Here is a 21,440-nt window from a genome sequence, read left to right on the forward strand (position 1 = left end):
TTAAAATCAGCCATATTTTATTCAGACCATTCTAAATCTGACCACTTCAGCCATTATCCGTTGGATGAAAGTGGATTCCAAATTCTGACAGACTGGTCTCCTCACATTAGTTCTTATAAATGAGTAGAGTTCTTTTCTGAGAAAAATAATTGACTTAAAAATTCAAAGTTCAGTTTCTCTTCTTATCCATCCATTTTGAATGTTCTTTTTCCCTCAGTCAATTGCACTATCTAATTTACTTTCTGGGCTGTGATCATTTCACATTTCACCAGACAGTAAGACAGAGTTACAGACTTCTTTAAGTGTGATCAGTCTTCTTGTTTTACTGCCATTTGGACCCAGAATTCAAAGGTCAATGAATTAGGCCAGCATTGTTTAGATTCTGTTCCAACTACAAACATACCATAATGTGCAGTGCTGATAAGAAACATGATCAATAACAGATAGCTTCTTCCAACTGGTACTTTAGAAGGGAAAGATGATCAAAAATGACCTCACATTTTCAGCATTTGTTTATACCATATTGATCAATTGTATACAATCAGGGTATTTTAAACAGTGTGACTGCTCAAGCTGAATTTTGCCTTACACCATAAAGATAAGAGAGAAACCCATGAAGCTGCTCTTCTCTGTGTGGCTGTAGATTTTTTTGTATTTATCTTTAATATTGAGCTTTAATGGTGCATCCTGACACTTTTCCTACAATCATTCTGAAAATAGTGTGTTCTTCACTGAGTAAATAAATCAAACACAAACAAAAAGGAGGTCAACATAAGCCCTGAAAAATCTCAAGCCAAAGTAGTTTATGAGTGTTTTTAAATCAATTTACTCAGTATTCCAAAGGATCAGAGCTCTTTTCTAAAGCTCTAGATAAAATTCTGATAGATTCTAAATATTCCATCTAATATGAACCTAAAACAGCTCTATGTTTTCATTAACAAAATACCAATCTATGACTCCTGACAAAGAGGTCTAACACTGGAAGGGCAAATGAGGTTTCAGTGCATTTGTGCTCAGGAGTAATCGCTAAACGGCATCAGGCACATTCTTTACACCAAGCTCCAGCTTAAGCACTACATATAAATTATCTCAAATAACCTGAACAGCAACATTCTGGGATAGGTATTCCCTCTTTTTAGAGAAGAGAGGAATGGAGCATGAAGTGGAAGCACCTCTCTGCCTACCCAGCTAGAGGGTGGTGGAGCTGTTTCAAACCTCGCCAGTCTGGCTCTGTGATTCGTGCTCTTAACCTCTGTGCCTTGCTGTAACTATTCAGGGCTTTTCTTGTCATTTGCATGTATGTGTAAAGTATGTGTCTTTAAAATTCCTAATGATACATTTTGTTACAATTTTTAAACGTGGTACAAAGATTGCATAACTGAATAACACTACTATCTCAAAGCTCTGTGATCCTTTCAGTCCCTATGTGCTAGGTCCTTATGGAAACAACTTGCCACAGGCTTTTTTTCTCCTTTTAGTCTCTATTTCTCTTCCTTTCTCAACTCATTTACATTGATTGCTTAATTCCCTTTCCTCCAAAAAGGTTCCTTCCCTCCTCTCTCCTTTGTCATTTTCTCCTCCCCTCAGAGCTGTATCCCAGGTCAGCTGGCCTTCCTCTAACCCCACCCCATCACCCAGTCTCCCTTTACCTGAGTTCTTACTTCAGGCCTCTGGTTTCTAGTGAGTGACCCAACTATTACCCTTCAATAATTCTAAAACCATAGCCCCAGTGCACCTAATCACAGAATTTAGAGTCAGTGCTGTAGTAACACTGTCTTTCAAATACATTTTGAATAGTGGTCAACATAATCTTATGGAAGACTTTGAAGGTATCTACTCCAGTGATCACATTTTCCAATTTCATCTGGTATTTCTGATTTTAAATTTTGTTGCCAAATTTTAGTTTAATAACTGCCTAGTTATCAAACAGAACATTAAAAGAATTGGTCTGCTTTAAAATATGCTTTATCTTACTGGGTGTTGTTTGACAGTTAATCCCTATTCTCACCTTAACTATGAAAGGCAGCTGCTTTGTGATAAATTACTGTCTGACAGTCTAGTAAACTTTACCACCAGTAAAACAAATAGGAATTTAAAGGACTGAAAGAAAATAAAGAACATAGACCAGGGAAAAAGAAAGGCAAAAGGGTGCTAACAAAAACAAATTTTTAACAAGTTTGAAAAAGAAATTAAAACTCCAATTTCAAATAAAGACATTACCTGCTGAATAGAAAGATTTATTTTTAAAAAACTACCGAGTATTCCAAAAACAAAATGCTTGTTTTCATTTCTATTGAACAAAGATTAAGATACAATTATTTATACAAAAATACATCCATCATCACAATGATGAAATAAGAATAACATTTTTAATTTCAAAACCGGTTAGGTCAAAAACCATCCAGTGAGTGGGGTGTGTGCTTCTGTGTGTACCAGCACACTCAGACTCCATGGAATGTATCTGGTTGCTTGTTTTGCATAACGAACCTTCTTCATCTGTCATCTTCTGCTTTGTGGGAGGGAATAAGGAGGTAGGGGGCAAACCTTGTTCTTCTTGCTCCTAAAGAAAAGCCTACAATTAAATGGAGGAAAACTAAACATCCTCACTAGAATTACAGGGATGCCAACCACTTGATTGTGGTAGTCTCCTTTCCTCCCCAGGGTCTGGTCTTCGCGACCATCCTCCCTATTAACCTGGATGTCTTACCTTCCTAATATTGAAAGAGCTGAGCTGAAGTTGTATGACATTTCTCAGAAGGCTGACTTAGGGGAACTTAAAGTATGCCTTGAAGCAATGCTCATGGAAGGTGTTTTCTGCTGTGGATTGTTGATGCTGTGGAGAGACTGGTGTGCTTTGAATTCCAACAGAGAGAAGGTGTGTATTGTTCTTTTTGAAAAAAGAGTGAGTATTTTTAAAAGGCTTTTTTACATCAATATGCTCCATTTTTATTTTCTGGATCAAGTCTATGTGAATCATTTAAATGCTATGCAACATTAATTCATATTTACTCATTTGAAAACTTTGTCTAGTTATTTGCTCATATTGGAACCACTTGAGACTGATCTGTAAACAATATTCAAATTCACTGTCATGCAAGAAGAATTAACGTGTGTGCATATACACATTTTGGGGGAGGCAGGGGATAAGAGAAGATAAATTATGGCAAGCATATTAGAAATTAGCAAAGTATGAGTCTTTATAATGACTAAAGAGAGGGTTTTTTGTTTCTTGTTTTGTTTTGCCCCTAAATCAGTTTTGGGCTCATTCTAACAATTAAGAAGTATTTATAAGCAATGATGTGCTCCAGGGAAGTGGTGTATATATTTTCACAGACCACTTTAGAAGATTAAGACCTTTCAGGGTATTTGATCCACCTGCTCTTTAGGGCCCACATTTTGGAGGAATACCTTGTGATTTTATGTGTTCATAACCTGAGTTCTTAAAGGCTGTGTATGAAACAGATTTTAAGGGATCCAGGCCTGATTAAAACAGTTAGCCTGTTCACATCCTCCCTATTTATTGTGGATTATGGGAAGGGAAGTGGGGGTTAAACCAGCAGGTCTTCTTGCTTCCCCAGAGGTTAACCTGGCAGCCAGTTTGGCACCCACAGGAGGGCTGACAGGTAGCAGGATTTGTCTAAGCAGCCTGCCTGAGAGCCAACAAGGAAAACTGAATGCCCTGGATTAGTTCTGGATTATGTTGTCAGAATGAAGGCTGATGGACAAACTGCAGAGGAATAAAATGCAATATGTTTGGGGAAAGAAGCAGCGTGCATTGCTTTCATTTTTCAAGAAATGACAAGAAAAATCATTAATAATTTGTAAATCCATGTCCATTAACTTTTCTCTTTGTTATCCCAAGACAGCCTTTTTAACATTAGTTTGCCACTGTCCTATATCTCTTCTGTCTAGTGACAGATGGCAAGAAAGATATGAAATTGGATTCATAAAATAATACCCCCACCTCCAAGAAAGACAGAGACTTTATCCTCCTAACACTACTTTGTCTCCCCCGTTCCTCCCCCACCACGCCCCCAGAATAAAAGGAAACTTTGACACTGGTGAGATAGCCAAATGACATGTGTTTGCTTACCTCTCTCTGCAATAAATTTGTAAGACAATGGTATTACTTAATGAAATTTAAAGCCAAAAAGAGATAAATAATCATAATAATATTAATATATTTGTTATGATGATAAAATGTGGTATGGGACTTTTTTTCACGAAAGGATGTGAGCATCAGTTACAGAACTATCTGAGATGGTTAATAGATATAAATAATCATGCATGTTTCATAAAAACAAATTTAGGTCTTTATAGAAAGGGTTTAATTTTCCCAGTGTAAAAATTGCTAAAACTCTAAAGTTGTTGTGAAATAGTTGTAATGACACAATTTCCAATTACTAATAATCTAACATTCCAACATAATTAAGGTTTTCCTCTTTCTTACAAGTTTCATAATCTACTTTAGCATTTTTAAAGTGCAAAATCATCAGAAAAAAGCTCTCTGCTTAGACTCACTTGAAACTAAGAAATATTTTTAAATGTTCCTGAAATATCAAAACTTAGAACATTCATATATTTTGGCTTATAGTGGAATTATCAATTTGACTTCATAATTTCAAAAGTGGAGTTTTGCAGACTAAAGGAGCTAACATTCACAGACTTAACAGTACACATCAGGATTCCTGTCTATGCTCCCCTCAACAATTTCAATAACAAAGTCTCTCTTCCTAAGTAGAGAGTTTGTTTTCTTCTCCATAGGAAACAGTATAAATTAAGTCCCAGTTCCTCTGGATAAACTAAGGCTGTGTACTTTTGCATATCGTTACAAAAAGAAGGATCCACAGTCTCAAATTAACATTTTTGAGAAGAATTACATCTTGAGTTTCCATTGTTCTGACATCTCACTGCATCTGGCCCATAACAGGCAGTCAAAAAATATTTAATGAATAGATAAATAAATCAAAGAAGACAATAGAAGAAATACTGCATTCATTTTGATCCACAAGAAGCAAAATAAACCTATTAGATATTTTATTTTGTATAATATTGTTATATTGGATAATGTTGACACATGAAGCATTAAAGAATGATAACTAGCAAACTCCAACTGGTTATTTCACATCATAATTACTTTCAAAACGCTCTTTATGGGCCTCAAGCTATGTGATTTTTTTAAAAATTAGAGTCAATTAAGTCAGTTTATATGTAGAAACATACTTTCAAACCTGTTCACTTATAAGCAAGTTCAACCACAGAACATCACTTATACAATGTATTACTCAAAAAAAAAGCAGTTGCTATAAAATATTCTCTTTTAGAATGAACATCAAATTACTTGCATATGTATATATACAGCCTTTAACTACCAGTTAATAATCATTAAAATTATTTTGATCAATCTCTTGGTTCTAATTTAAAATATTTATGTCATTATTCTGTAGTAATATGAACAGCTGCATTAAGAAATATCAGGATTTTTTTCCCTCATAATTGTCCTCAAGATGTGTTTTGCTTTACTGTAAAGTAGTGCTTCCTGATTATTTTCATACTGTAGCATGCAAAGGAATGATAATATTTCCTTGGGCAATGGTTTAACAGAGAAAGCTGCGCTTGGCTGGGATCACACTTTGCTTTCCCAAGGGGGAAGATATCAGTCTCTCCTCATACCTTTAAACCATGTGGCAATAGGTCTCTGTACCACAGCACCATGGGTAGAAGGGCCACAGTACTGGATTTTTTTTTTTCCACTCTCAGAACAAGTATGTTATGAATTTAGTTGTGAACACAGACTTAGGTTTTCCCTGTTTCTGAAAAAATAGAAGCAATAATAGAAGTTAAAATATGTTTCTTCATTTTAAATAGTGAAATAGTAATAAAAGTAACTCCATGAATAATATAACTACTTAGAGAACATATTGAAATAAAAGAAGCTTATGAAAAACATTATCCTCAAAGGATGTTTATAGAATAAGAGAACTTTATTTAACTGCCATTCATGTTATGTACATAGACGAGTCAGTGCAAAAACAAACAAATGGGCTATGGTTTGGAGTTATATGAAAACTCCAAATATTTACTATTTTAAATATGTTAAAAGCCTGGCAGGGGAAGGAGAGCCTTTACAGCTATTATGTGGATGGCAATTATTAAGTCATTCCTGTGAAGCCACCTACAGCATAGAGCTCCGCTGCCATCTCTAGCATTTTCCATTTTCTGAAAGGTAAGGAGACCACCAAATATTTCAGGCCAAGGAATAGTCTTGCCCATGGCTCTGATAACCTATATGATATAGACTTGGATAAATTATAGGCCTTCAGTGAAAGAAGATGAAGGCTGGGAAAGAATGCAAACCACACAGTCACTGAACTCCTTAAACCAGACCACTGTTTCTTAATGGAAAAAAACATTTCCTATTCCTCCATTTTCCAAAAATGATAGTAGCGAAAAAAAAAAAAAAGATAGTAGCTTCTCCTGAAATTCTATAGAGGCCATGTTATGGTATTTTTCCTGGACTGACTGGTTTGTAGTTTCAGTTATAGATGATTTTATTGTTTTGTATCTTTGCAAACCTTGTTTTATATCTTTGCAAACCCAAATAAGAACATCAAATTGTAGAGATATTTAAACTGTTGCAAATTTTCTAGCATAAACTCAAATCTCACTAAAAGTCAAAACAACTCAACAATCACATATCTCTCTATGTCCAGTGTCCACTCCAGTAACATGGGGATGAAAAATAATTATCTGGTTTAGAAAATTAAAATACATTGGTGTTACCTTAATAAAAGAAATTTCAGTATGTGGTTGGAGACAAAATCACATTTCAGAGAACTGAAAAATTAAATTTAGGAAAGTAACAACTACTCTTTTATTAAGTTTGAATAAAAAGAGGAGAAGAAAAGTGAGTAATATCTAAAGGGTCCTCAGGTTTAAGGGACATTTTATTAGAATGGGAGAGATTTGAGCAACCCTACAGGCTTATGAGAAGGTACCTTTAGAGAGAGTGAGTTTGAAGATGGGGTTGGGTCCCTGAAAAGTGTAGCAAAGTACAGAGAAATGGAGAGATTATGGAATCAAAGGGTAGGATGGATGGATACATCTTCTGACTTTCAGGAAAAGACTTTCAGATTGTCCTGGGTGCAGACTGCTTGTAGATAGGACAAGCTATCATGAGAGCTTGCAACTCAGTTGTGAGGGGCACAGTTGTCTGAGTAAATCAAGAGATCGTAAGCTGACAGGAAGAAGTTTTAACAGGTCCCATGAGAAATAGGGTGAATGTTAAAATTTTTCATTGTAAAGATTAGGAAAAGTTGGCGAAAGGAGGGGACATGTTACAACTGGTCAGGTTGGGGACCACATATTTGTAATGGTCAGTGTCCATTGTTTGGGCAATTATTCTTTGGTAGGTTTGGCTGCCTGGATATGGAGCAGAGAAAGTAGTTTATGGCAACAATCCAAGATTAGGATTTTGTTCACAGTAGACGTATAGGTATACACAACAGTTAAGGATGCTGATGTGAGAGTAATTCAGGAAACCAGTGACAGAGTCCAGTCTGGAGGGGAAAGAGGGAGAGGGAGGGACCCAGGGGCTGGAAAGAGCTACATGGATCAAGATAATGGGAACCATTAGCACAAATAGTAGGAGCTTTTAAAATTTAGGTAGTATGTGAGATTGCACATTGGGTAGGAAAGCTAAGGACAAAATACTGCAGACTGCCAGCATTCAAAGAATAGGCAGGCATGTTTTTGTTCTCCTAGGTGATATCAGAGGAAAGTTTAAAACTTTCAAAATACTTTAAAAAATGAAGTCTGATGAATGCATCCAGAAACACCTTCCAAAATTTTTACCATAAAGATTTTGAAAAAATTACATGGAAGAATAGGAATGACCTCAAGATCATTTTATCTCCAATTCTATGAATAAAAGTATTCAGTCCCAGGACAAACTTTTAAGGGGACCTTACTGCAAGAAGTCACCGTTAAGACATATGCTTGTGAAGTGATTTACTCGTAGACAGAGCTTCTTTGGGAACTTCTCTCAAAATACTAGAAATAAAAATGTGAGCATACAACATCCACATCTACTCCTGCATCCATCTTTGAAAAAAGGCTCCTGAGTCCACCAAAACAGAATAAGATGAGTCTGAGAAACTCCAGAGAGAGCAGGGGCACCCCAGGCACCCACCAGTGTAGGAGACAGCTCTGTTCGTTAACAATAATAAATGAGCAAGAAGTCAAGGCTTTCCACAGGACATTCTTTTAGCTTCTAAACCTCTGTAGGCTGGCACATTCCAACAGTACTACCTTGTATAATTATAACAATTCTAAGGAAGAAAAATATTATTAAGATCTCTTGACAGTATAAACACAACCATGAGATTCCGGCCACCTCTAACATGCAAAACTAAACCCTCAAATCATGGATTCAGTTCAGTTTGTTCAATATGGACTGAGAAAACACTGTGTTTTAGACCCTGAAGGAAGTGTTGAGAGGTATACAATGCATAAAAAAAGGGGGAATATACTCTAACCACAATAAACGCAAGCTCAAAGTACAACAAAGAGCTATCACAATAAATATCTCAGGAAGTAAAAGATAAACAAAGAGGACCTGCTTAGAAAAACATACACATACACTGTGAGGAAATGTTATTTTCTGTCTTGTCAATTTTCCTAAAAGAGACTTGGCAGAGTAACAGAGTAACCAGTGTAGGAAGTTGAAATAATGCAATGCTTACCCACAAATCGCTATGTGAGTTCTACCACTCTTGCAAATCATGTTTTCAAAGACTCAAGTAAAGGAAATAACTCTGTGTGTGTGTGTGTGTGTGTGTGTGTGTGTGTGTGTGTGTGTGTGTGGCAGCAGAGGGGCAGAGAGTCCTGCAATAATGCAATACTGACTGGATTTTAAGGATAATCACCATCATCATTAGAAACTATAGCAGCAATATATTGTACAGGGATAAGTTACACAATCATGATTCTTTTTTTTCCACTTTTCTTTCTGTATCACCATCCCATCGTAACAACACAACACACACTAACACTCCAATACCTTCTCCTGCTTTAACTTTCTTCTTAACACTTATGAATCCCTGAAATGATTTGTTAGGTTAGAGATCTTGTCTGTCCCATTTACTGCTGGACCCTCAGAACCTAAAACAGTACTGGCACATCAAATTTAGTGGATAAATGAATAAAAACACCTCATCCAGTGTTCCACAGAAACGACACACAGACGTGCTGAACTTCAATTATTGCACTCCACACTTGATTTTGTTTTTAATCCATAACTTGTTTTCCTTTTGTTCCCACTTCTTCCTATACACAGGCTTAGAACTAACATTTTGAAAAGACAGAGCAAAAGGAAAGAATTGACTAGCATAATTCAGACCTGGAGGCATAACTTGAAAGTTGTATGTGGATACATTGACAAGTAGCTGCTTATGTGATTTTTGCTATATTTTAAAAATATTTTCCCAGGACATTTTTTTATTGTAAAAATATACATAACATAAAACTTGCCATTTTAGCTAGTTTTTAAGTGTATAATTCAGTGGTACTGAGTACATTCACATTGTTGCATAACCATGACCATCATCTACCTCCAGATCTTTTTATCATCCCAAACTGAAAATGTACCCATTAAATAAAAACTCCGCATTCCTACCACCTTCCTCTAGTCCTTGCTAACCACTCTTTCTTTCTCTATGAATCTGATTCTTCTAGGTATCTCATATAAATAGAATTGTACAATATTTGTCCTTTGTGTCTGTTTTATTTCATTTAGCATGTTTCAAAGTTCATTCGTGTTGCAGCATGTATCAGAATTTCATTCCTTTTTAAGGCTGAATGATATTCTGCTGTGTGTGTATAGTATATGTATATATACACTTTATTTTGTTCATTTGGCTTGATTCCACTTTTTGACTATTATGAATAATACAGCTGTGAACATTGGCATACAAGTACCATGTTGTACAAGGATAAAAAGAGGCAGAACTGCCAACTTCTGTTAAAAAATACCTAAGACCTGACCTACTAGTTCAAGCATTTCAAAGCTGACATACAAATGTCACCATTGCTTTTAATTTTAAAGTGATATGTACTATTTGCAAAAAGTTCAAATGTTTTTGAGATTTGAAAAAGTTCTCCATAACCCCACACCTCAGAAATAACCAAGGTTAATGACCATGGTTAATTATTGATTCTATCGGCCTAAATTTGATAGTTGAAGTCAAAACAACAAGTAAGTTCACTAAGGGAGAGATGAAAATGGACCTAAAATAGAATAAGTAGAGGAATAAAAGAAAATGTATCCAGGAAAGTAAAAATGGAGTCATTGAAATATGGGGAGAATTGGGATAATGACATACCAGGAGACTAAAGGAGAAGAGTTTTAAGAAGGAGGTGCAAGTCTTGATGAGCAAAGTCACAAACAGGTCAAGCAGACATGGACAGAAAAAATTAGTTTGCTTTGAAAAACTTCTTGGTATTTATCATATACAACTAGTATGAATGTCATGAACACTTATCCAATAAATTCTGCTATATTGAATAGTATTAATAATACATAGGAAATGAGCTCTGTCAGGAAAAACAGAAGTTTTCTGTTCTTTTATTTGGAACACACTAGTAATTTCATGCTTTGTACAATGGAACTTTTTGTACAGTACAAATTACAACTTTGTGCTTGTCTACTCTTTTTTACTACAAACACTAAACATGGTGTGGAGACAATTATACACATTAGCAGAAAGATTACAATCTCTTTTACCCACTAATTTAATTGTTTTTGACCTGCTGAAAGGCAAGAATAGCTAAAAGTCTTTTTATCTACAAAAACATCTGAAGTATAAGCTGCTGTATATGTCACATTCAATGGTTGAACGAATGGAATCTGTGACAAAATAGCAACTTCTGTTATTTTTCTTTTCATTCTGTTTCTATATATGAAAAACAATGAAACTGGTTCAATGTGCTAAATATTTGCAAAGATAAATGGCAGAGCCATGTAGACTCCAAAAAGGTTTTGAGTTGCTCGTGAATGACAATACCACTGATCAAGGAAAGGAAATGAGTAATGATGCAGAAAGAATAGCACACAAGAAATTGCTGAAAGAGTAGTCTCTGCAGCCCTCCATCCATAGTAAATCAGAACCCCTGGTAAACAAATATTTTTGAAGTATTTTGAGGTACCTGTACACACATGCATTGTACTACTAATATAAGCCATTATCCATGTTGCCTAATATAGATAGGTCTGATTGATGATAGGAATTTTCCACTGCTAGGAAAAAGCAGTAAAGAATGACTATGATTTGGCTCATATATTTTCTTGCTTCTCATATTCTAAATTAACACACTGCTTTCCATAAAAACTCATCAAGTGCAGTAGGATATTTATTTCTTTTAAAAATGTACTTCTAAGATATATTGACAATACTTTCCTTAGTTGGTTATAACCTAAGTCAAAATTCTCTTCTAGAAGTCACTTCTATCAGGAGAATACACAGTATGTTACAAAACGTGTGAGAAATCACATTGTATGTGTGCTCCATGTGAAAATTTTTTGATTGCCGAAACCCAGAAGAAAGCTCTAATGGTAGAAAGATTAGGGATTGGTTCACATTTGATATCAAAAAGTTTTTGATGTATATAACCTTTGAAGCCCCCTGGAACATCATTATTACATGCCTTCACATAGGGCTGGCCCAGCCTGAGATCTTCTTCTCACATAAACTCACATATGTGGAATTTTAAATAATTTATAGGAGAATAAGATAGGGCTTTTCCTGTCCCTTGTCTTTGCAAATATTTGGTATATGTATGTGGTGAAGGAAAATAAGGATCTAGATAACTAGGAGCTCTTTTAAAGGGAGGTGTGATCAATTTAAGAATATAAAGCTTATTTGCCGATTTCTATTCTGTGCTACTTAATAAGCACAAGTTACTCTAAGGCTGCTTTTCTTTCTTACAACTGCTTTTTTATTTTAAAAAATCCTTTTTAGTCATATATTAGACAATTATACAATGTTTATAAAAAGCATTTTTGTATTTAAAAATGTTTTAAATACTTCTAGACAAGTTGTTTTACTAGTAAATTAAAATATTTATTTGACAAGCAGAAGTTGGACATTATTCCAGAGAGCCTTTTGAGTATGCTTTCCCTCGGCATGGTTCTGAACCACAGAGGAAGCTCAACTGGCCGAGAAAAGAGTATCGTTGCTCCCTTTGTGCACCAGCCATTGCAGGTCACCTGAACACTGCTCAAGAGGCAGCTCAAAAATGCCCCAATTGAGAAGGGCCTGGGAGGTTAATTCTGTCATTACTGCGTTGACATGAGGCATGTTGCAGCCTTCAGCGCAAAATGTTACTCGTAATCTTTTAATCCCAAATTAGGTCAATATTTTATCAAGTTAATCTAGCATGAAGATTAATTGCATTAGTTACACACACATATACTCATGCAGGTTATTTGTTTTAGAGATTCTTTTAATCAAAGAGCAAACCCTTGGTTACAATAGGCGATTTTTATAAATTATCCTTTCTCCAACAGTATTTATCTTTATAAAAGAGACACTTATTCTTTTCATTGATCTTCAGTCAAGATGGATGTAAAAGAAAGGATAATGGTCTTATAATTACTAAAACAATGACCACTTAGAAAAGCTGTTTATGAAGAAATAATGACTTCTGATTGAGATGTTTTTAATAAAGTATCTTATCCTTTGGCCTCTTTTTTTCAATTTAATTTCAGTTGTTTTATTAAAATGTGTCCTGCAAGGAGAGTCACTGTTTTTCTGTGTGTTTTGCATGTTTGTATCTCTAAGTTCATTTAAAAATACTGTAACAAAGAATACGCAGAGTTGTTTACTAGAAAATTATTATCATATTGTGTTGCTTTTTTCAGTAATAAAAATTGAGGTCAGGCACATCTTTCTTTTTTTCTTTCTTTTTTCAATCTAAGTTAAGTTGAGTGCATAGGAAGGTGGAAATATATTGATCTAAGTGGCAGGTATCTGCTAATAGAAGTCATTAGAGAGGACAAATGCCTTTCTTCCTGAGTTTTGTAGATAAGAACTATCTGGTAGTTTAAAATTCCCAGGCGATATTCTGGGTAGTTTTATAGGCCCCTCTCATTGGCAGGACAAGAGTTCATGCCCTGTTTCATCAAATACCCAATAATATTCTCTCCAAGGATCATGCTAATTATAGGATTTCATAGCCAATGATTAAGAATATTGTATCTTAAAATTTTAGCTCTTGTCGTAAAATATTGGTTTTCTGGCATTACTTTTAGTGAAAAATGATAGGTAAAAGGATCCTGAGATATTTTCATATGACTACACTTTTTAAATTAATTAATATCAAATCTTTCATGTGAATAATAAATCAAAAATAATCACAGTAAATCAAACACTTTAAGGTAGAGGATGTTTGACTAAATTTGGAAGTTCACAATCCTGAATGTCAACTTTACAGTTATTATGAACTTCAGACAAGCTATGCTGAAGAAATAAGTCAAAGAATTTTGTTTTTCCACTGACTACAATATAATGTTCTTCTCATAATAAATATTAAGAAATGTCCACATTCAACTTGCTAAAAATTATCCAAGTGGATGATAAACATAAAATGAAAACAAACATTTTTGGAAAACAACACTATTTAAAGGATCCCAAATAAAATAAAATAAAATAAAATAATTAAGGTCCAAGTTCCAATTTGTATTTTTCTACTTTGTTCTCAGATTTTAAAAATATGACATGTCCCTTGTGTCAATTCAAACAATTGAGAGGCATAAAAGAAAGTCAAGAGGGAGGAAAATGGTTGGTTGAGCAGGAACGCAAGGCAGAAACCTCCTTCCATACAAGTACCAAGGAAGCAACTACGGCAAATGCAATAAACCCTGAAAACAACCTGAAGACTGTGGACTGCCCACTTACACCTGGGGAAGAAGAGAAGCCCACACAGACGAGGGCAAAGTGGCAGAGCCACAATCCAGCAGGACCCCCGCCCTTCCCCCACCCCAGCCCACAGCGGGAGGAAGAGGAACGGAGTGGGGAGCGGGTAAGTGCTCAGGAGCTATGCACACCTGGCCCGGGAGATCTGCTCCGGGAGCACGAGTCCACATCGCACCAGGCTTTGGTGATTAATGGGGCTGGACACCAGGGAGAGTTGGAGCACTCTGGGAGGCTGAGATTCCTGCCACTTGCGGAGGACAGGCACGCTCCGCTGGTCCCGCTGAGTCCCAACAGGGGCTGCAGTTTGAAAGATTTACCAGCAGCAGGAAGGGTGCCAGAGGGGCAAGGGCTGAATGGAGCTCTCTCCTCAGGAAAAAGCGCAGGTGGATGACACTTCCCCAGCCTCTCCTCTGCCCACTTGCTCTGGTGCTCAGCGGAGCCCCAAATGGTGGCTCAGTCTCTGAGGAGCTTCCTGTGCACCAGCCCACCGGCCTGCCCAGGTCGTTCAGCCCAGCAGCATCAAACTTTGCTGCCTGACAGGCAGAGGGGGCTTTCCAAGATTTCTTGGCCCTTTCTCAGCCCACCTGGGTGGCACCTACAGAAGGCAGCTCCCAGCACTCCTTCCTCCACGAGGGTGGCCCAGCCAGCATCACCACCTGCCCACCACCACCATGCCCCAGTCTGCCCACCCCATAGCCCAGCAGTACCACCATCACTGCAAAGCAGGCAGGGGGCAGCCCCACCCAGATGGATCCCAGCAGAAGGGCCACTACTCAGCTCACAAAGGTCCAGCTGAGAAGAGCTGCCATCCGAAGAGCCTGAGACAGGCCACAGCTGGCAGACAGACAGAAAGGTGGCCTCTCACATCACCCACTAACAGCAACTGGGGCTTCCCCACACAGGAAAGCCAGGCACTGGTGAGTAAAGAGGCTTGAGTTTCTGGGCACCACAGGAAGCCTTCTTCATGAAGTCATTACTCTCTTGACCAGAAAGCACAGCAGATTCATCTCATGCAAAGGAAGAAACGCAGAAACCCTGACAAAATGAAGAAGCAGAGGAATATACAATAGGGAAAAGACAGTCTCTTCTAACTGCTGCTGCAAAACTGGACAGCTACATGCAAGAGAATGAAACTGCACTACTATCTAACTCCACACACAAAAGTAAACTCAAGATAGATTAGACCTAAATGTAAGACATGAAACCATAAAACTCTTAGAAGAAAACATAGGCAAAAATCTCTTGAATGTAAGCATGAGCAGTTTTTTCCTGAGCACATCTCCCTAGGCAAGGGAAACAAAATAAAAAATGAACAAGTGGAATTTCATCAAACTAAAAAGTTTCTGTATAGCAAAGGACACCATCAGCAGAACAAAAAGGCATCCTATAGTATGGGAAAATATATTCATAACAATTTGTCTGATAAGGGGTTGACATCCAAAATATATAAAGAACTCATATGCCAAAAATTAATAAATAAATAACCTGATTAAAAAATGGGTGAAGGACCTGAACAGAAATTTTTCCAAAGAAGAAATATAGATGGCCAACAGGCATATGAAAAGATGTTCCACATTGCTAATCATCAGGAAAATGCAAATCAAAGCCATAGTGATATATCAGCTCACACCAGTTAGAATGGCCACTACCCAAAAGACAAGAAATAACAAGTGTTGGTGAGAATGTGGAGAAATAGGGACCCTTCTACACTGTTGGTGGGAATGTAAGTTTGTGCAACTGCTGTGGAAAGCAGTATGGAGGTTCCTCAAAAACTAAAAACAGAAATACCATATGACTCAGTAATTCCACTTCTAGAAATTTACCTGAAGAAAACAAAACCCCTGATTCAAAAAGATACATGCACCCCTATGTTTATTGTCAAATTATTTTCAATACAAAGATATGGAAGCAACCTAAATGTCCATCAATACATGAATGGATCAAAGAAGAGGTGGTACATACACACAATGGAATATTATTTAGCCATCAAAAGAAAGAACTCCTGTCATTTGCAACATGGACGGACTTCAAGGGTATTCTGCTAAGTGAAAGAAGCCAAGCATAGAACAACAAATACAATATGATTTCACTTATTTGTGGAATCTAAAAACAAAATGAACAAAATAGCAGTAGACTCAAACACTGAGAAGTGACTAGTGGTTATCATGGGGGAGGGGCTGTCTGGGTAGGTGCAGGGGATAAAAGGGCACAGAAATTCTCAGTCATAATATAAGTTGATCACAGGGATCATCATCATGGTGTGGTCCAATGGTTAAAGCATGAATTCAGGTTTTGGAAGATCTGGTTAGGAACTGGAACTCCACCATCTACCAATAGGTAGATGGAAAATCTCCATCTAGAAAATTTCCTATTCTCTCTATGCATCAGTTTCCTTATCTGTAAAGCAGAAATAATAATAGGACTTTGTTGAATGAATAAATAAGGAAAACAAAGCTTTTAATGTAGTACCTGATACTTGACAAGTGTTTGATAAATTTTAGCTAATATTATTGTCACCGTTATTTAGATGATCCATAAGAAAGAGCTAAGTTGTGGAACAAAAGCGAGAATTCCAAAGGTGTGAACTGTGGTATAGAAACTGAAGTCATCTAGGAAAGTTTCATAAAGATGAGCCATGAGGTAGATCCCACTGGGCACATGTAAGGAATATTTCAGAGGACGAACTTCTCATTTCCCACAAGTGTTATGGTCACTCTACTGAGGGAGGACTGAGAATGTGCTGGTCACTCAATGAGGCAGAATGCAGGGATGTAGCCAGGGAAATGAAGGTCAAATTTCCTATACACTCATCAATAAGATTGTAGATTTTTTTATCACAGGCGTATGGAACTCTGGAGCTGCAGAGAACTTTGTGACTCCCATAGTTTTATTGTGCCTAAAAGGAAATAGAGATTAGAAGGACACATGTAAAGTCAACCAGCTGACAGTAGCTGAGCCAGAACGGGTCTAGGCCTCCTGTCTCCCAGTCTGTCTTCCTCTGCTCTGTTCTGCCGGCTCTATCAAGGAACTAAGGTGATGACAACAATGAGTTAGGAAGATTGATTTAGCAGCCATGTGCAGACTGAATTAAAGGAGGAAAGCCTTGGGGCGGGGGTGGTGTGGTGGGGGGGCAATGAAGAAGCTACAGTAGTAATCCAATCACGAGGTGATGAGGCCTCAACAAGGACAGTGGGAGTAAAATGGAGAAGGAAAGAAAAAATCCAAAATAAGCACCCATACAGCTTTACCTCATTTATAAGTTGCTAACATTTTTTTCACACTCACACACTCTGTGTGTGCATGTGTATGTATGTACACACACATTCACATATATACACACATGCCCACTCTTTGCAGCTCTATGTGTGTATGTGGCTGAATCATTTAAGAGCTAGTTAGATGTACATTCATAAACTTTTTCCTAAGGCTAGGTCTTATCAAGTGGGATGAGTAAAAAAATAGTTTTTACTGCTGTGTTAATACATAAATACTTTGCCTTTCTCATGAGAATTGACAAAGTTACCTATAATATATGTATAAAGGAAAGGAGATTTCAGATCATCTGTACCCTCATTACCACAAAGTTAAATCATATTTTATTATTTCAGTTAAAATAATGTCAATAACTGGCATCCCAGCTGCCACTCTTGTCTCCTCCTATCTCAATCCCCTTTTTCACTAAGCAACCAAAGATCCTGCAAAACTAGAATCAGATCATGCTGTCCCCTCAGGACCCTCTGTGATTTCCCATCTTAATCAGGGTGAAGCTTATGTTCCTAATTGGCCTCCAGAGCCCGCACTGACTCCCGCACCACTCACCTCCTGATGCTTCTACGGACCAGGACAGACCCAGCCTCAGGGCCTCAGCTCCTGCTAGTGCCTCTGCCTGGAACCTTCTTCCCTCAATATCCTCGTGGCTTGTTCCTTCTGCTCTTTTAGATCTTGACCTAAACATTATCTCCTCATGGAGTCTTTCCCTAGCCAACCTTTTGAAAACCATTAGAAAGCAAAATGTGTGCAGGCACTCCTATCCTGTCTTGCTTAAGTTTTATCATAAGCACTTACCAAATCAAATATACTCTATCTTTTATTTATTTATCCACATGTAAGCTTCAAAAGGGGCAGGGATGTTTGTTTTCTTTGCTGCTATGTTACTAGTCTTGTAATGGTGCCTGGCACAAAGGAGGTGTTCTTTAGATACTTTTCTGTTATTGTTAACATGATACAAATACATACGAAGCAAACAGTAAAGTAATATAATAGCCTTTTTATATACATGACTTAATGTCTTTAAGTTATCTATTCACAATATTAATACTTCAATTTTACAAGCATTGTGTGCTTTTGTAGCACCTTCCACACACATTAGCTGATTGACTATATTAGTTATCTATTGCTGCACAAAAAATTACCTCAGAACTTAGTGGCTAGAAACAAGAAATGTTTATCACGTCATTCTCTGGAATGAGGAACGTGGGTGTGGCTTAGCCGGTGCTTCCGTGTCTGCATCCCTCCTGAGGCCACCGCCGGGCTGTCCCTGGGGCTCCAGTCGCATACAACTCCTCGGGCTGGGCACCTGCTCTGAGCTCACCCAGGCTGCTGGCTGATCCCGGATCCTCACCCTACCAGCTGCCCCGTAAGCTGCCTGAGCGCGTCCTTAGGACAAGCTGGCGCTCCACAAAAGAGAGCTAGAAAGGGCTTCCAAGGAAGAAGCCACCATCTTTTAGGACCTAATCTCAGAAGTGACATCTCAGTCCAGCCCACCTTCAAAGGAAAGGCAATACACAGGGTGTGGTTACCAGAGATCGGGATCGCTGGGGCCATCTTAGAAGCTGCCTATTGAACTTTTGATCATTTTAACAGATGTAGAAGCAGAAATCTAGAGATGAAAACGCCTCCCAATTTACACAGTTGAAGTGAGAGAGAGGAATTCTGATTTGCTGCTCAGCATCCTTTGATGATCACGGATACATTTAAATTTAGTAATTATTTTCAAGACGTCAAGTGATTTCTGCCTTGCTACGTTCCAGATGTCATCATATTTAATCAAGAAAATGATGCTATAAGGTAGGTATGCTTATTATACACATTTTGCAGGTGAGAAAAAGGAGGAGTTGAGAGTTAGAGTAATTTTTTCAAGGTCAGAGAGATAAGTGTCATGCTTGGCATTCAACCCAGAAGTCTGGCTTGAGAGGTGGGATTCATAACCACCACTGTATACTGCATGCCTCTTAGGCATATAAAAACTAAAGCATTCTTTGATTTATCAAAATTCATTTTGAAACTCTTGTCTTTTTAAACTTAAAACGAGGGGCATAGTATGATTTTAAAATTTGTCTGGTAAGGAAACTTTGTCATACAACAGGCAAAACTACCTGATTCAAAACCATACCCGTGGTGTGTAGTGACCTGCAGTGAAAAGACAGCTGGACAAGCCTGTGTCCGTGGCTGGATCTGGTCTAGACAGAATGCCTCATTGCTGACTATAAGGTGCTCAGATGAATACTGCTTCCCCCTCCCAGAGGAATAAGAAAGCCACACACAGAGAATGCTGTCCAGTGAAAGGGAAACACGTCTCCTCTTCTCTTCTTTCTAGATTATAAAAGCTCCCCAACTAAACAGCAATAAGTCACTTCAGAGAAGGCCTTTTTCTAAAGGATGATTGCCCTCCTTGAGCAGTGACTCACTTACAGCAGGCACGCAATAATCCTCAGAAATGCACCGCCTGTAGTGTCTTACTGCTTAATTGGAGCTGGCACCAGGCCACTGCTTCCCAGCCTGGAGCTGGTGCAAGAGCACTGCAAGGAGGCGAGAACCTTGTTAGAAGTGCTGTTTCAGGGGCATGTGAAGTAATGGCAGAGAGCCAGTCTGCACAAAACAAAGCCAAACACTCTTGCTACCATAATAAAATGTCAAATTGCCTTACTTTATTGTAGTCAGAGATGAAATCCATTACTATACCCATGGTCAGGGTTTAAATATGGTCTCTGTTGTTTAAAAAGACTTTATAATCCTACTCACAGGACCACTGTAACAATAAACATAACTTTCCCAGAAAGTATTCATTGAACAGAAGGAGAAAACCACCACTATAATCGTGTAAACAAATTCCCTTACTTCCCCAAGTAGCTGATGATAATGATCTGCTTTTTTTTTTCTATCAAAGAGCAAACAGCTAGTCCATACCAACTGGATGATAAAATTCTGGGGCTCCAGCTGATGGCCCCCACCCAGATTCCACACCTGCTCAAAAGGCTCCCAGAGAAGTTTTACAAGCATCAGCAACACTTTACAATGCATAGCAAATTTTACTTTTTCATAATCTCTACATTAGTAATTTCCTATTTCAATACTTGAGGCGGTCTAGCTGGTGGCCACAGCACCCTATTAACTAGATCCTTTGTCCTCTCTTCAATAGTTGGTTCCTGCTTTGCCTTCTCCAACTCATGTAGTAATGGAAATTCCTCCTGATTATCTCAGTTCCTTCTAGAACTGAATTTCTTGCCCTTAAATCTTTCCTTTCCATGAATTGGTCCTAAACAACTACTATTGGTCCTCCTTGATGCTGGCTGCCTATCTACTCAGAACTCCACCAGTTCCCTATCTTGAACTTTACTGAATAGACATTCTGGGTCTCAGACTAAGTTTGATTATTTTCTCAATGCTATTTGTGTCTTACTTCTTCCTTTCATGTTGATCATCTTTAATTTTTAGATAACTAGCTACAGATTGCTAGACCAACAGTGCCAGCTTGAAAACAAGTGACATTTTTCCACTCTAATATTCAGACCTGTGAAGTCTCACCAAGAGTCTTTGGGTTCTTACCCTGGCCCTCTCTTGGCTGGCCCCTGCCACTGCCCTCCAGGCAAGGCCATGACAAACGGGCAGGCAACAACAAGACAAGCTGATAGTCACAAGAGCTGATGGTTTCAGGCAGAAAGCACAGAAGAAAAAAGTTCTTAGGTTCACAAATGCTGTTTAAAAATCCACTGTAAAAACACAGGTATGAGAAGACCTGAACTGGAAACCATTTTATAGACTACTATGAGGTTAAGTTAAATAACACTTCAGTACTCCTGTTTAAAAACAAGAAAAAAATGTAAACCCAATCTTAAATTGCCAGAAGGCAAGGTACCTGGGGCTTTAAACCTATGTTTAAGTTTTTATTTTTTATGAAGACAGGATAAATTGCTTTATTCGAAGGTCTCAGAATGAAGGATGTAAGAAACTTAGGCAGATCCCAGGGCACCAACGCAGAACAAGGCAAACTCCTCCAGCTGTTCTTCACCAAAAGATTTCAACTGACCGAATGTCTGCTGACCAAAGGACTGTCTGCTGTCAAAATGGTCCATGGGTTCAAATCTTTGTTTTTACAGTGAAAGTCAGTGGAAATATATATGTGGTTATTCTTTATAAACAATCTTTCACAATCACTGGACAACTGTTTTCTTCTTTCAAGATCAGGGC

This window comes from Manis pentadactyla, chromosome 5 (assembly GCF_030020395.1).
Source record: "Manis pentadactyla isolate mManPen7 chromosome 5, mManPen7.hap1, whole genome shotgun sequence".
In the NCBI taxonomy this organism is placed as follows: domain Eukaryota; kingdom Metazoa; phylum Chordata; class Mammalia; order Pholidota; family Manidae; genus Manis; species Manis pentadactyla.